The 15,818-nt window shown below is 36.3% G+C and overlaps 1 protein-coding gene across 3 annotated transcripts in view; it reads right to left on the reverse strand.

Annotated features, from left to right (window-relative positions):
- LACC1 (laccase domain containing 1) overlaps positions 1–15,818 on the reverse strand; it is a 181,659-nt gene that overhangs the window by 111,729 nt on the left and 54,112 nt on the right. For all 3 annotated transcript variants that reach the window (XR_005376271.1, XR_005376268.1, XR_005376267.1), the window contains one exon: positions 1,380–1,495. The gene's annotated coding sequence lies outside the window, so the exon portion shown is untranslated. The remainder of the gene's footprint in view (positions 1–1,379; positions 1,496–15,818) is intronic.

A 15,818-nucleotide genomic window follows, 5' to 3' on the forward strand; every position in this document is an offset into this window, starting at 1 on the left:
TTTTAAATAAAAGGTTAGCTTTAAGAAATATAGCTCAAAGGACATTACTGTAAAGCTAGAGAGTCCACTCTGTCCTCCTCTATCTAAAAGTTTCAAAGGAAAAAAATTGCCTTAAATTTCATTGCTTTTTGGTTCCTCATAAACAAACTATGCTTCTGCATTGTGCCTTTGGCTTGCACACAGGGAGGTAATAAGAGGAGGTCATTCTAAGCTTGCCATTTTTTTAATTGCAGAAATACTGTTAAAGATGTTGATCTCTTTGAGAAGTCACAAGAGATGTTTCTGCCAGCTGTCAGTATTGGGAAGAGCTATGCATCTCTCAAAAAATTACTTGTTTTCATTTTTAGACACCATAAACATTATAATCAATTATGTTTCATTTTGTTTGACAGCTAGGAAGCTCAGAGCCAAATCTGAATCCCACTTCAGGCTGTTATTTCAAGTATTTTGTGTATTAATCTTGTCTCTGGTTTTACTTTATTTTCCTTTCCTCTGATTTCTGTACAGTTATCCTGCAGCATTATATGTATGTTTTCAGAGACAACCTGAAATAATTTTTGGAATAAAACAAGGGATAAATAATATGTAAATAAAAGACCTTAAGAATGGGGATGGGCTATCCTTAGGGTTCTAGTGTTTTCAACTTTTGGATCTACCCTCAGACATGGGTGGAACAGGCTGCTGCAGGACTCCACTGCTCCATCCGTTAAAATAGTGATTCGCTGGAAACTTCCAGGCTGGCAGTGCCAGGAAAGCAAGGTGAGAGGAACATGGTAGCCCATTAAGAAGGTCAATCAGTAATTTATTACAATTGATAGGCTGAAGATCTGTTGTAAATATTTGTGACAGTCCTTTTCAGCTCTAAAGTTTTTATTTTATAAGTAGTCACTAAACTAACAGGTTAATTCTAGTTTTGTAAGTCCTTGATGCTCTTGTGACCACTCTTCACTATGTTTCTTGAAGCCCTTATCTGTAAGAATTCCTGTGCTCAGATTCTTCCAGAAGGTTCCATTCAACATTAAAATCTGAATGAGGACTCACAGTCCCTGTTCCCACGCCTCCACAGAACAACAAAAATGAGATTAGCAGCATACTTGCATCAGCCACCCTACAGAAGGGATTCTTAAAGGAGGTAGTGGGGGGCGCATGTGGAATATTAAATGTATTTGTCCAAAGAACTGGGATTCTTTAGAAAAAGTATAATCAACTTCAGAATCATCTGCCTCCCTCTCATCCACTTTGTTTTCCGTGACTCTTTGCTTAGACCTGTTGCCTGGGGCAGGGTATACATAAATGAAAACATTTTCTTCTTCTATGAAACACATCTTATAATTCCTATGATGAATTGCATATACAGATTGCCAGGAGGATATACCAACCTTAGCAGATTTCAGAAAGCATCCTTGGCAGTCTCTCATCCACTCAATCAATATCAACCATGGGTCAGACATAATGAAAAGCCACTGAAGGTAACTTCCAAAAAGGAGTTTAAGGTCTGAGAAAATAAAATGAAAAAGAAGAAAGAATGTCAACATAGCACTAGAGCTGAGAAATAGGAAAGGTACAGTAATGCCTCTATGAAGAAAGTGATGTACCCTGGGGGACTTAGAGAAAGTTCAGAGAAATTAACCTTGGTGGCGAAGGGTAAGTGCTGGTTTGCCAGGCATAGAAGTGGGGGGGATGGCTTGGGTGGAATGGATAGTAAGTACAAGATGTGGCAGGAAAATCTGCAACATATGCCTGGGGAATTTCCCAGGAATGTGCATTATTTTCCATAAAGACTGAGAAGAGACCAGAAAAAAAGTAAGAAAGCCAAAAAAGAAAGTAAAAAGTAAAAAAGGTGAGAGAAAGAAGAGAGGGAAAAAAGAAGGGAAAGGGGAAGGAGGAAGGGAGGAAGAAAGGAAAGGAAGGGTTAAAAGGAAAAGGAAAAGAAAGGAGGGAAGGAAGGAAGAAAGGGAGGAGAATTCAAAAGGAATCAGAATTGCTACTTATCTGGAGTTTTAATGTGGAACTTGAGTTCAAGAGAAAATTGGGAGCTACATTTAAAAACTGGAAATCTGCAATACACACATAGTGAGAGAAGCTGGGGGTAAAACTTCACTTTTATTCTCCTTCCTAATTCTTTGGAAAATTGTTATTCCCCATGGTGCAAAGTTTTGGTGGGGTAAGATGGGAGACTGAAACTTAACTATTTTCTCTCCCCGATGTCTTGGCATTTCAGAGCTCCCTTGGTTTCTGACCATTGCTAAACCCTTGTTCTCAAGCTTAAAATCAAATCTGCGAGAACTATGTGGTTCTCGTAATGCCCTCATATACTCATTTAAGTTCAATCAGTGGCTTTCAACCAAGAATGACATTTTGACAAAGTATATTCATTTTCAATTGCCGCTGTAACAAATTACCACAAACTTGGTGGCTTAAAGAATACTAATGTATTATCTTTACAATTCTGTAGGTCAGAAGTCTGACAGAGATGTCACTGGGCTAAAATCAAGATTTTATTGGGATGTGTTCCTTTCTGGAGGCGCCAGGAGACAATCCATTTCTTTGTCTTTTCAGCTTTTACAGGCTGCCTGCATTCTTTGGCTTAGAGCCTCTTTCCTCCAATTTCATAGCCAACACTGGTGGATTGAGTTTCTCTCACACTGCTGCCTCCCTGGTTGTCTCTAGTCTTAATAAAAGCTCTGGTCTTTATGAAGAACTCATGATTAGAATGGACCCACATGTGTCATCCACCAGAATAATTTTCCCATCTCAAAGTCTTTAACCTTAAATACACCTGCAAAGTCTTTTTTGCCATTTAAGGCAACACATGCACAGGTTCCTAAAATTAGGGCTAGGATATCTTTGGGAGCCAGTAGTCTGCCTGAGTCACATGAGGTGATGAAGGTTTACATCACTGTGGTGGGATGGGTCAACATCACACTGTCTCCTGTGGGATGCCCTGTGAGGAGCACTGTTAGGAGCATTCCTGGAGTATCACTGTCAAGAATGGATGGCCTGACTCTAGGCAGGAGGAATCACTGAACAGACTCAGGTTGAGAGACATTATACATAATGAATACATAATTAAATACAGATACGTAATTTAAAATGTCAAGGCCACAGAATATAGGAAAAGAGTGAGGAAATGTTCCAGGGAGAAGGAAATTAAAGAGATATAACAACTAAATGCCACACATAATTCTAGATTGGGTCTTGCATCAGAAGAAAAAAATAGAGATTTTTGGGAATAGTCGAGGAAATGTGACTGGGGTCTATGATTTGAGGAGTTGTGTTGCACCAATATTAATTTCCTAATTCAGCAGCTTCTATGGTGGAAACATAGGAAAGCTTCCTTTTCTGAGGGTGGAGGTGGAAAATACACTGGAGGGTCTAGAAATGATGAAGCATCATGTTTGCAACTTTCTCTCAAATGATTCAGAAAAAGACTAAGGATGATGGAGATATATATGTATGTGAGTGTGCATATGTGTGTGTATAGATAGAGATAGAAATGGAGTAGTCAAAGTGGCAGAATGTTAATACAGGGGGATCTGGACAAAGAAAATATGTGGACTTTAGGTTTGAAATTACTTCAAAATAAATTATAAAAAATTATGATGTAGGGTTTATGTTTATTAAAATGGAAAAATGCCCATGATTTGTTTTATACATTATTCCATATGTTTATGTGTTAATAGGAGTAATCTCTTTACTATAGAATTATAGATGACTGTTAATCTTCTCTGTACACTTGTCTGAATTACTGGACATTTTTAAAAGCCTTTAAATTTTTCTAATTAGAAGAAAATATAAGGTATTTATTTCCATTTCGAAGTCAGTCTCTTAAAAACTCCATGATTGCAATTTTTTTATTTGCAAAGCTTTTCAAGTCCCTTTGCTCTTCACGAATAGCAAGATTAAAATTATACTATATATACAAATATGTCCCTACATATGAGGTACTCATACTTACAAAGGGCTCAAATATATAAAGATGTGAAATCATCACTTAAAGTATACATTGCAATCATTTCTAAGCAATGACCTTAAGTTGTCATTATATGTACTCTATTACATAATTAAGTGCTCAATTACATTAACAGTCCTAAGTCTTGTGAACCAGCAGCTCAGAAAATTAAAATTAAATCCAGTGACATTTACATAACACTCTACTGTTAACAAAGTGATTTGTTTAAATCTTCAGAATCACACTGTTTGGCTGTATTGCAAGAATCCATCTGTGCCTCACCTCAGACCCCTCCTCTTCATGAGACAGAAGCCAGCAAAGGCTTCCTCTCACTTGATGGAGCTCCTAAGAGTGTATGAGTGACCAAGCCAGTCAAGGACGGGGAAGATCAGGAATATGCTTCCACACATTAAAGAAAACTAACTCTTGTTCTCACTTCTCACCCTGAACTACTGACTCAGGCAGTCAGCTTGTGGTCATGCTCAGAGCCCAGCCTGTTTTCTGAATCATCCTTAGAGAAAGAAAAGAATCTGCTCAGAGATCTGTAGGCATCCTGATCGCCTTTAAGCTCTTATCTTCATTTATTAATCCTAGGAGACCTGAAATTAAAGTCTCCTAAACAGAGTAAATAGTGAAAGTGGTTTTCCCAAATCAAAAATCATTAGCAGATCAATACCCATAAGTGATTACATATAAAGGTCAACCTCATTAATAATGAAGCATCTGCATCTCCAATTCTAGCTGTTGAAATTAAATCTGAGCAGTGCCTACTCTTGTAGAGAGTCTCATTGGTCATTTAGCTTGCAGAAAGAATGTTGTCTTTTGAGCATCCCATTAGTCCCTTATTTCTGAGTGACTCTCGGTGGCCTTTACCTCTTGGTCTCTCTTTCCACATCATGCTTTTTCATTAGTCCTGGCTGATCTGCACCATCACTGAGAGAATCCCATCTTACTCCTTTCTTAGGAATCTGTGGTTGTCATCAAGGGGTAAAGGAAGGACACACCATAGCATTTGAATAGAATGGCAAGAGGAGCAAAAGTTATTCTGGATCATACCCTAGCATCCGGCCTGCTTACTAAACCAATCACACAGGTTATAACTTGCCTGCAGATAGTAGGACAGGAGTGAAACTTCTCTACATAAGAAAGGAGTGAAGAAAAAAAAAAAAAAAAGAAAGGAGTGAAGACAGACACAGAGGGAGAGAGGTGGGCAAATATTCAGGAAAGGGTAGGCAGGAGGCAAAAAGGTGAAGCACCAAGAAGGAAGAGAGGCAATCAAAATCAAGTAGAGAGATGTGAGAGAAGAAAAATGTTCCCTGAAATATTTAATTAGAAATGGTCTGAAAAAATAAAAAAAAAAAAAGAAATGGTCTTCTGAGTATGCCCATAACCCATTTTCTTCTATCCTCCCCATTCCCTCCAAAAAATCCTCTGTGCTAAATGTATTACTAATGATCTTAGGCAAATGGAGTTTTGTTTGCTCACCTCCTTTCTTCAACTCTGTTCCTTCTCATTCATTCTTTACACAGCCACCAATAGGCTATTTTTAAGATATAAAATGAGAGGAGTGCTAGGTGGCCCAGTCAGTTAAGCCTCTGGCTTTGGCTCAGGTCATGAACCTTGGGTCCTGGGATCTAGTTCCATGTCAGGACTCCCTGCTCATCAAGGTATCTGCTTCTCCGTCTCCCTCTCTCTTTTTCTCAAATAAAAATCTTTTTAAAAAAGATAACAACTAAGACCACTGACTCCCCTATTTAAAATACTTCATTTGTTTCTCACTGTACTGAAAATAAAGACTAAATTTCTGACTGTGATCCCAAAAGCCCTGTATGATCTGGTCCCTACATATCCCCTAATCCCAAGTCATATCCCCTCTCCCCAATTCACTCTCCTCCAGCCAGAAATACTCATAGTGTCTTAAAAACGCCTGGTCCTAAAAGTGCTATTCTAAATCAGATAAACTGTGTTTACAGGGAAGCCATCTACAAATCTCAGGTCTTCCAGAAGCCCATGGAACGGCTGAAATGTCAGCCAATGAGGAAAGTTCTATTCTAACATCAGACCAACATTTGTTATTCTATTGTCAATATATAAGAAAACTAAATGGGCAGCTGCCTAATTCTTCCCTGAGTGCCAGGATATCCCATTCATCACTCAAGTGAGGCTGCAGAGCCAGCACCAGGCTTCTGTAGTGACAGGATGTCATGGTTCATAATATAAATTTGATTTATACAAAACTAGGTTTAAAACCGGGCTTTACCACTGTGGCTGTATTACTTAAGTGAGTTGTTTAATCTTACTGAGCCTCAACTTTCTACTGTAAAAGGTGGTAATTAGTTGACTTTGTGAAAGTGAAATTAGAAAAAGCATAGAAAGCTCATTGTCATAGTAAGCACTCAAGCACTGCTAAATCCTGAAGAGTAACTAAACAGAATTGCAGTTTTGGCTTTTATTTTTGCCTTTACAAACCTCCTAAGTCCAGAAGTTAAAAAATGGGTTAGGCAAGGAAAGAGCCAGCAAAGTAGTCAATTTGTCATTGATTGGGATTGTGTTAGACTTTGCCTGAAGCTTTGGTAATATCTGGTGCAGTACCAGGCACACAGTGCAGCAATGTTTCTCAAGTGAGGCATGTCAACCCCTGCATCAGAAACATTGTCTTGAGGCATATTCCTGAGATCTACCCAAGACCTTTTATCCAGAATCCCTGGGATTGAAGGCAGTAATGGACATTTTAAACAAGTTTTCTAGATGATTCTTACCGCACACACATTGACAATTTGTAACTGGCACTCAAAACAAAATTGATTTATTGAACAACAGAATCTACAGTTCTGATCTCAGATGTACACAATCTCCACTTAGCTTTGCATCTTTTAAAAAAAATCTTTCTCTAAAACATAAGTAATCTGTTAGATATTTTTTTTAAATGCAATGAACAAAAGGTCAAGGGTTGCTGGGATATTTATTTCAAAGCTCCAGAGACCTCCTCGACATTCCAAAACTCTCAATTGGCCTGTAAATTGAATATTATATAACCACATGCTTATTAAAATCCATTCTCAAAAAAAATAAAAAATAAAATAAAATAAAATCCATTCTCCCAGAGACTTGCCTTCACAATGCCAGTTCTATCAGGTGGAGGCTTATAGTTCATTTATAATATTTATAATATTAACAGCATCCTCATTCAGAACTTTAACACTCTTACCATTCTATAATAAAAAGTCTGACTCTATTTTTGATTTCTGATTGCTGACATCTGTCAAGCCACATCATTCTTCTCCTCCTTCTGCTCTATACCTTAACAAACTGATAAGAAAGTCTAGATGCTTTCTCCTTTGGCACCAGTAGGAAATTCAAACCATGCAAGCCTCGGCACTTGGGAGAGAATACCCACTCCAGTCATATACTCCAACCGTTATAAAAAACCAAGTGGTCACCCCTCTCTGTTCTCTCAAGCCACTTGTGGCTTGCTCTCTCCAGAAAACCTCATTATGTGAGTAGTAAACCTTTTCATACCCTCTTGGTGTGTGTGTGGCATCATCAATCTAGACATTCAAATCAAATTTTGCATGGTGGGAGGTTCATCTTATATCCAAAGAGTGACCTAAACAGTCTGCAAAAAGGGAGTATCTTTTTAGTCCATCTCAGTGTCTGAAGTTTCTCTGCTCAGTCTGCATATAATTGAGATATTCATCTCCCCAACATGCTGCTTGATTTTGTCATTTCTGCACTTGAGGTTAAAATTAAACTTTTCAATTATTTCCCTATAAAATCAAGTTCTAAAACCTTAGCCTGGCATCTACAGCTCATAATTTTAACCCAACTTATCTTTCTAGGCTTGTCTCCTGTACATTTTTTAAAAATCCTGTTCTTTAGTCAAATAGTTGAATTATTGATTCCAAAGGAATTTTAATGTCTGAGTTATATTGATAATTGGCCTTGTTTGTTCTTTTCCACTGCTGACTTAAGTATTACTTATGTCTTATGATGTTATTTAAACTTTCAGTCCATACAATTTTCCTGTACAAGATTTTAAGAAGCCAGACCTTCTTTATTCCTCCCGTAGGACTTAAGGCAAAGCCTGGTACATCATTTGCCCTTAATGAATATTTATTCTTCTAATTTTTATAGAGTCATAAATCTACTCTAAAATTTCTCAAGGGTGAAAAATCAAAATAAAGGACAGTTTTTGATGTGGACTTCTCATCCAAATTTATGTTTTAATCATGTATGACTTTATGGGATTGGATTTGGGAAAATATTTTTCAATGAAATGGATCTGTCCTTTAGTTTGTTGTGATAAGCAAACTTAAACTTTTCTCACAATTATTACTTATTAAGGATAATATTTAGTTAGGCTCAATTATTAAATCAATTGATTTGTTTCAAATGTACTTATTTTTACAGAAATATTTCTAATCACATGCTTCTAGAAGAGATTTGAATGATTCAACTAGTAGTAGTAGGCATCTTATTGATAAAAAAAAGTACAATTTGATCTTTTTTTCCCAGTGCATTGGGGTTTATATGGGCATACACAACAGGGACTTATGGCTCCTTCAAAAACTATTTCTCTTCTTTAATTCCTTCATCTAGTCTCCCTCTTGAGAAGATAATAATTCAAGAAGAAGGACTTGGGTGAAAACAGCTCTCTTAGTAACAACCTAGTCATGTCAATAAAGCTTCTATCCAAAGATATAGGATATGGCATAACAACCAATAGAATTCTGAATTATGCATGAGAAGGTCAAGAAACATAGGTGGCTCACTCTTCCTTAAAGTTGGTTAGATACAAAGCAAAGGATGTCCAGGCTTCTACAATGTAGAAGCTACTTGAACAATATTTATATCAATATCATTCTCAAAATCCTACTAGTAATGTCCCCAAACAGGTTCTATTCTTGTTTATTAGATACCTTGCTCAATACAAACATGGGTCTATTGACCTGCATACATAACCACCTGGGAGCTGGGTGCTGCAAATTAGAAAAGAAAAGGACTTTAGTAAGAAATGCTTTGAATCACACACTTGGACTTCCTCAAATATTTTTGAGAGACACATTACAGTGTGGATTGCCTATTTGTTCTGTGCTTTTGAAAATGTTATAGTACTTAGGAATACAACTACATGGGTCATAGGTTTGTAAGTATTATATTAGCTCCACACTCTAAATTCTATAGCACTTTTTCAGTTTTTCTGCTACAACTTTGGTTGTCATCCACTAAAAAGTTCACTATACATACACAACACCCAAAACATTCTTCAGGGTCCAGGTATTTCCCCAATTCACTCAACATTTTTCATCTATCTCCTTCTGTCTAATTAAGTGTAATTCCATTCTCTTTCTTTCTTTCTTTCTTTCTTTCTTTCTTTCTTTCTTTCTTTCTTTCTTTCTTTTTTACTCACAAACTCCTACAAACAGGGTCATATATCTGAAATAATTCCCATTTAGCTACTCTCCACATTCCATACTTTTAAAAGCTCCATGTATTTGGATAGCCTGAAACATCTCAAGTTTCTGAAGTCTCCTTATAGGAGTTTTATGACTGTCCTTATTAGTTTACTATTCTCAAACATACTTTTCCACATTTTCTTCCTATCTTTTAATTTTTCTTCCTATCTTTTCATTTTTCTTCCTATCTTTTCATTTTTCTGGCAGTGTAATACTGATCATAGCAGTACCTAAACCTGGCAATGAAAGTCTACCCTCTATTGATGGGAAATAAATCTTCATTAATGATGATGGAAGGTAATAAAACAGTTATCTAAGACAAGGCTGTGCAAGTCACAAATGATGGCATGTGAGCCACATGTTACTAAGCCAAGATTTATTTCACTTCTTAAAAAAAAAATGCAGCCTAATTTCCCAGCCACACAAAGCAAAGTGGAAAAAAAAAAAACATTACCACAAATTAGTGTTAAGTTTCTCAAGAATGTGTATTTTTTGGAATCTAGCATCATCACCTATGACTTGTTGTAACACAAGTTACATTTATCAGTAAAATATGGAAATAATTCTGCAAAGACTCCAATTGAAAGTAGAGAATAAAGTACACTCATATGCTTGAAGAATTTCCTATAAATAAAATCTGAATGTTCAATTGATATTCCAAATTAGGTTTCTCATCTTTGCAACAAATGAATAAAATAATCATTCCTAAATAAAGACCATGTGTTCAATACTTATTATATTCTGTTATTTCTTTTGTATTCACCCTGTAATAATCAAGCTAACAAATCCAGAACAGCAGTTTTACATTATAATGTTGCCACTTTCTTGTGGGGATTTGATCCTCAATATCCAGAGAAGCCAGCCCCCAAATGTCTCATTGGCAATGATCTATCTTGGATCCCATTCCATTCTATCACATCCACCAAAGAGACATGCTCAATAGGGGCATTTTTCATCATCAGTTAGCTATTAGAACAACAGTAGGAGAGTGCAGTTCTTACTTCTCTTTCAGAGACACCAAAAACTGGTCACCCAATTTTCAGGCAAGTGTTGACTTTCAATTTTTGAATACTGACTAACTCATTTCCAGTTAAAATGTAGGTTGAACAAGTATTTACTATTTTCCCTCTAGAAATCTCACTAAGAAGGCAATAAAGGTTTTAAAATATATACACCCACAAGTGTAAAAATAATGGAAAAAGAGATGACAATAAAATTTTTTGAAAGCTGAAAATCTGATGGATGAGTAGTTACTAACTTAGGAGACTCGAAAAAGCCCAGAAGTGGTTTGGGGTGGAGAAACTTCAAGGTAACTTCGAAACAAGTAGATCCATGGTCTAAAGCCATAGAAATTCACAGTATTTGGAGTATCAATCACCTCTGAAAGTGGGGGTTTGAGTGAAGAAGAAAGCCAGAATCTTAGTTGATAATCCATATAAGAAACAACCTTATAGATATCCCCCAGCCTTTTCAGCTAAACGACCAAACTCTTCCTCCACCATGAAAGAAAACAAAAGGTTCACTCCCTGGAAAATCAAACCAGAGAGACTCCAGCCTCACCTTGCCATGAAATACAAAAGAACTGTACTAAAACCAGGGAGAATAGATTAACTGTGAAACTTCTGAGATGTAAGCTTCCTCTACATCTGCCTTAGCCTCTTCTCCCACTTAGTCCCAGAAGCTGTCAGGAATTCATAACCTTCAGGCATAAAAATGGAGGATTCATCTCTAGGGAACCTGCCAACAGATAGACATATTGATATTAACCCGTGGGATCCTCTAAGAAAACACCTCAGCCAAATTATTTTAGAGTGAAGCCCACTACTCAACAAGGCCCATCCACTCATTCAGAGTTTATAAGCAACCTTTTTTGGAACCTAAAATATGAGCACACACACACAGCCAATAATAACCCTGGATATGAAAAACAAACAAACAAACAAACAACAACAACAACAAAAAAAAAACAACTATGATACTGGGTTTTTGACCCAAGGGCATTGACCAAAACAAAGAAACAAAAAAAGAATCAGAAAAGAGATACTGAATGAAACAGAAGAAAACTTCAAACAACTTAATTAATCCTCATAATCCTCATAGAAATGAAAAAGATATAGCATCTACCAAACAAGAACAGAAGGCCATAAAAAAGCATCATTTACTGAGCAAAAACAAATTCTTGGGAATAGGAGAACACAGCAGAAACAAACATTTCAATTGAAGGAATAGAAGATAAAATTTACTAAGTCAAGTGGAAAGTATGACATATCTGTTTAGGAGATAGAAAATAGGAAGAAATATAACAAAATTAGAGGATCAGTCCAGAGGTCCAATATCATTTTAATGGAATATTCTTAAACAGAAAAAAAAATAAAACAAAGGGGTAGAAATTATTACAGAAATAATCTGAAAGGGTGTCAGCACTAAAAAAAATTATCTCACAAAAGGAGAGACCCACACAATGCCCAGCACAATATATGAGCAAAGATCCATATCAATTCCTTTAGGCAGGAAATTTTAGGAGCTGAAGAACAAAAAGGAAATCCTAAAACCTTCCAAGAGTGAAAAACATGTAAGAATCAGGAATCAAACTAACATTTATTACATCATGTTATTACAGCAACTGCAATATAAAGTGCAACATCAAAATCTAGAAAATGGAGTGATATTTCAAACTCTTGAGGGAAATTAATTTACTCCAACCTGGTCAAATGATCCATTAATTATACGACTAGAATAAAGACAGCAAATTCTCAAAAAAAAAAAATGTTCTATGAACTCTTTCCTAGAAAGTTATTACAAGATATGCTCTGTCAAAACAAGGGAGGAAACCAAGAAAGACATGGGATCTAGAAAACAATATGGTCCAACATAGGAGAGAGGCAAAGGAAATCTCAAAAATAGTAATGAAAGAAGATACTTTGGCAACATCTGTGTGGCAGGACTAGAGATAAGCCAGTCCAGACTTGGGGGAGGATAGGATACATGAGATGTGTATTCAAAAAAAGAGGGACACCTGGGTGGTTCAGTGGTTGAGCGTCTGCCTTTGGCTCAGAGCATGATCCTGGGGTCTGGGATTGAGTCCTGCAATGGGCTCCTGCGAAGAGCCTGCTTCTCCCTCTGCCTACGTCTCTGTCTCTGTGTGTGTCTCTCATGAATAAAAAAGAAAGAAAGAAAGAAATATAATGTGATAGGTTACCTGATGTAACTGAATATATTCAGAGAAGATCTGGATTTCTAGCAAGGAGTTCAAGAATGAATTAATGGTAGTAAACAGTACATAAAAGTTAAAATTGAAGAAAAGGAGGTGATTGTTCTAGGGAAAACAAAAAAAGGTATTAAAATGTTGTGAATAATATTTATAAGATAATAATTATGTAATTCATGAATACTTATCTAAAAAATTATGTTGGGAAAATGTGAGAGCAAAATTATCTTCCATAGAAAGAAGTTAATGGATAATATCTAATGCTGAAAATCAAGTAATAACACCAAAAGTATATTATTGAGAAATATGAAATTAAATACCAGAAGAAAACTAAAAGTTGAGAAGGATTGCTTCTTGAAATGGGATTGAAATGGGGTAGAAAGAGGCAAAGTAAAAACCACTGATTTTTACTGAAAGCCTTATAGAACAATTTGAGATTTAAAGAGCTATTTAAACTGTGTATGTAATTTTGATTAAAAGTAAAATTAAATACAAAAAATTAGAAATTATAAAGAAAGACTAAATTAGAACTGATTCTAAAATGTGTATAAGAAAAGGCAATGTATTGAGAATAGCCAAAGACAAGATAGAAATACTTTTTTTTTTTTAACGTAGGCTCAGCATACAGCCCAATGACCTGGAGATCAAGACATGAGCTGAGATTGAGTTAGACACTTAATGGACTGAGCCACCCAGGCACCCCATGATATAAATACTTCTTTATTTTTTTTTTATTTTATTTTTTATTTTTTTTTTAATTTTTATTTATTTATGATAGTCACACACAGAGAGAGAGAGAGAGAGAGGGAGGCAGAGACATAGGCAGAGGGAGAAGCAGGCTCCATGCACCGGGAGCCCGATGTGGGATTCGATCCCGGGTCTCCAGGATCGCGCCCTGGGCCAAAGGCAGGCGCCAAACCGCTGCGCCACCCAGGGATCCCGATATAAATACTTCTTATAAAGCTTCATAATTGGGAAGGCCAGATGGTTCAGTGGTTTAGCGCTGCTTTCAGCCCAGGGCCTGATCCTGGAGACCTGGGATCGAGTCCCACATCAGTCTCCCTGTATGGGGCCTGCTTCACCCTCTGCCTGTGTATATGTCTGTGTCTGTGTCTCTGTCTCTCTCCCTCTCCCCCCCCCCAATGTCTCTCATAAATAAATAAATAAATAAATAAATAAATAAATAAATAAATAAATCTTTTTAAAAAAGCTTCATAATTAAGGTAGTGTACTACTGGCATAAGGATAGACAAAGCAATGAAACAAAGTCAAATAAAGAAAAAGATCTATACATGTACAATCATCTGATTTACAACAGAAGCAGTAATATAATTTAGGGGAAAAGGATGGAAATTTTCAACAAATATTGCTGAATTCATTGAATATCCATTTGCATGGTATGAACTATGGCCCTTACCTCACAGAATATACAAAAGTTAATTAGATATGGATTATAGAGCTAAAAGTAAAAAATAAACCTTTCAGAAGAGAACATAATAATGGATTTGTAAACTTGGTGTTAGATTTAAGTAGTATAAAAAGCACTAATTGTAAAACAAAAGATTGATAAATTAAATTTTATCACAATTAAGAACTTCTATTAACCAAAGACTTAAAAGGCAAGTCACAGACTGAAAGAAGATATTTACAACACAAATATCTGACAAAGGGATTGAACTTAGAAATATAAGTAACTACGAATCAATTGTAAAGGTAGACAGTCTAAACTTTATGGGAAAAAGACTTCAGCAAAAACTTATTAATGTGGGTATCCAAATGTGCAATAATTATTTTGGGGAAAATACTCAATTTCATTACTCATTAGGCAAATACAAATTAAAACCAGAATACCACTGTGCACTCCCCAGAATGTCTGACATTGGAAAGACAGGTATTAGCAAAAGCTGGTGATGAAGGGGGGGCAACTGGAACCTTCATATGTCTCTAGTATAAATTTTTTTTTAATTTTTATTTATTTATGATAGTCACAGAGAGAGAGAGAGAGAGGCAGAGACACAGGCAGAGGGAGAAGCAGGCTCCATGCACCGGGAGCCCGACATGGGATTCGATCCCGGGTCTCCAGGATCGTGCCCTGGGCCAAAGGCGGGCTCCAAACCGCTGCACCACCCAGGGATCCCTCTAGTATAAATTTTAATTGTATAACCACTTTGGAAAATTGTTTCAGTATCTATAACACAGTCATACCACACCTAGGTATACATGTACTCAAGAGAAATGGATGCATACATTCACTAAAAGATGCATATGAGAATGTTCATAGCAAATTTATTCACTAAAGAAAAACAGTGGGAACAACCCAAATCTTCATCAGCAATCACATAGATAAACTATGGTATTTTCCCATAATGGTATCCTAAGTAGCATTTTAGGTAGGCTCCATGTCCAATGTGGGACTCGAACTCATGACTCTGGGATCAGGAGTCACACACTCTAACAACTGAGCCAACCAAGTGCTCTTTATAGTTTTGACATATGCATAAGGTCATATATCCATCATTGCAATATCACACAGAATAGTTTGCCATTTGCCACCTCTTTACCTCCTCCCTTCTTCCCCCACCTCAAACTTCTGGCAGTCTCTGATGTTTTTTATTCTCTCTATAGTTTTGCCTTTTTCAGAATGTCATATAATTTGAATCATATAATATATATATATATATAGCTTTTCAGACTGGCTTGTTTCACTTGCACTATGTGCTAAATTCCTTCCATGTATTTTCATGTCTTGATAGCCTTTTAAAAAATTATTGTTAAATAATAATTCATCATTTGGATATACCACAATTTGTTTACCCATTCCATCTGTCAAATCATCTATATCTTGGGTGTTTCTAATTTTGGCAATCAAGTCTGCTGTAAACATTTGTGTGCACGATTTTTGTGGACATAAGTTTTCAATTCATCAAATACTTAGGGGTGCAGGACATATGATAAGATATGTTCAACTTTCTGATAATTTTTTAAACATTCTAAAAATAAAGAAATGAGGTACTTCTTCAGAACAGAACGTTGGAAATGGCCTTTTTTTTCCATCACTACCTTAGTCCCTCTTAGAATAGATCTCATAATAGTCAATGTTTTCACATTTTACTCTACATTTCTCCTCTTGAAGGAGCCTCTAAACTCCTCTATAAAGTAAGTCAGAATCAAGTAGCTCTGGGTGGTGAGGAAGAGAACCAAA

The sequence above is a fragment of the Canis lupus genome, chromosome 22 (assembly GCF_011100685.1).
Source record: "Canis lupus familiaris isolate Mischka breed German Shepherd chromosome 22, alternate assembly UU_Cfam_GSD_1.0, whole genome shotgun sequence".
NCBI lineage: Eukaryota > Metazoa > Chordata > Mammalia > Carnivora > Canidae > Canis > Canis lupus.